The sequence below is a fragment of the Pseudorca crassidens genome, chromosome 2 (genome assembly GCF_039906515.1).
Source record: "Pseudorca crassidens isolate mPseCra1 chromosome 2, mPseCra1.hap1, whole genome shotgun sequence".
NCBI lineage: Eukaryota > Metazoa > Chordata > Mammalia > Artiodactyla > Delphinidae > Pseudorca > Pseudorca crassidens.
The window spans coordinates 152,537,611-152,539,443 of record NC_090297.1 but is presented as its reverse complement, the minus strand read 5'-3'; positions in this window follow the sequence as shown (position 1 = coordinate 152,539,443).

The window sequence follows — 1,833 nt, the reverse complement described above, 5'->3', positions numbered from 1 at the left end:
GTAGGTCTGTGTCTTTATTCCTGTCTTACGCCTAGGTTCTTCATGACATTTTTTTCCTTAAATTCCATATATACGTGTTAGCATACGGTATTTGTCTTTCTCTTTCTGACTTACTTCACTCTGTATGACAGACTCTAGGTCCATCCGCCTCATTACAAATAGATCAATTTCATTTCTTTTTATGGCTGAGTAATATTCCATTGTATATATGTGTCACATCTTCTTTATCCATTCATCCGATGATGGACACTTAGGTTGTTTCCATCTCCGGGCTATTGTAAATAGAGCTGCAATGAACATTTTGGTACATGACTCTTTTTGAATTACGGTTTTCTCAGGGTATATGCCCAGTAGTGGGATTGCTGAGTCATATGGTAGTTCTATTTGTAGTTTTTTAAGGAACCTCCATAATCTGGAAATAATAAATGCTGGAGAGGGTGGGGAGAATTTTCCATCCCCACAATGGGCCCTGGGCCTTTTCTATCTTCCACCAAACTTGTTGAAGCTGAGATTCCTCATTAGTCAAGGCTTTAAATGTGCAAGGGCAGTGGTTTAGCATGGGGCCTTGGGCCAAGGTCTGCTGGTCCCCCTGTGATGGGTTCCCTCTGGCAAGGAAGGCTGGTCCAAAAAGGCTCCGTGTGGGAGCATCATGGTTCTGGCCCATTGCCCCATTAATATGAAATCTCATCTCTCAATCAGTGTGGTGCACAGCCTTCTGTTTCAGGTGCTTCCACCCACTCACTGCCTGCTGACTGGGGAACTCTATAAGTATCAGCTTCCTCTCCTGTGAGCTCCCCATATCATCATGGGATGCGCTATCACAGGCTCCGAACTGAGCTGGGCTTGGCCTGGCAGGACTCATTGTACATTGTACCCATGTATACCTGTCTATAATTCTCCCTCCCATTTCTAGGCATTTGAGTTTTCCTTTTTTTTTAATTAGCATTGCCAAAGCTTTGTGTATATAGCTCATTTTTTTGAATTTTTGAATTTTATTTTATTTATTTTTTTATACAGCAGGTTCTTATTAGTCATCAATTTTATACACATCAGTGTATACATGTCAATCCCAAACGCCCAATTCATCACACCACCACCCACCCCACCCCGCCGCTGGCCCCTCTTGGTGTCCATACGTTTGTTCTCTACATCTGTGTCTCAATTTCTGACCTGCAAACCGGTTCATCTGTACCATTTTCCCAGGTTCCACATATATGCGTTAATATATAATATTTGTTTTTCTCTTTCTGACTTACTTCACTCTGTATGACAGTCTCTAGATCCATCCACGTCTCAACAAATGACCCAATTTCATTCCTTTTTATGGCTGAGTAATATTCCATTGTATATATGTACCACATTTTCTTTATCCCTTCGTCTGTCGATGGGCATTTAGGTTGCTTCCATGACCTGGCTATTGCAAATAGTGCTGCAATGAACATTCAGGTGTGTGTGTGTCTTTTTGAATTATGGTTTTCTCTGGGTATATGCCCAGTAGTGCGATTGTTGGATCATATGGTAATTCTATTTTTAGTTTTTTAAGGAACCTCCATACTGTTCTCCATAGTGACGGTATCAATTTACATTCCCACCAACAGTGCAAGAGGGTTCCCTTTTTTCCACATGCTCTCCAGCATTTGTCGTTTGTAGATTTTCTGATGCTGCCAATTCTAACTGGTGTGAGGTGATACCTCATTGTAGTTTTGATTTGCATTTCTCTAATAAGTAGTGATGTTGAGAAGCTATTCATGTGCTTCTTGGCCATCTGTATGTCTTCTTTGGAGAAATGTCCGTTAGGTCTTCCGACCATTTTTGGATTGGGTTGTTTCTTTT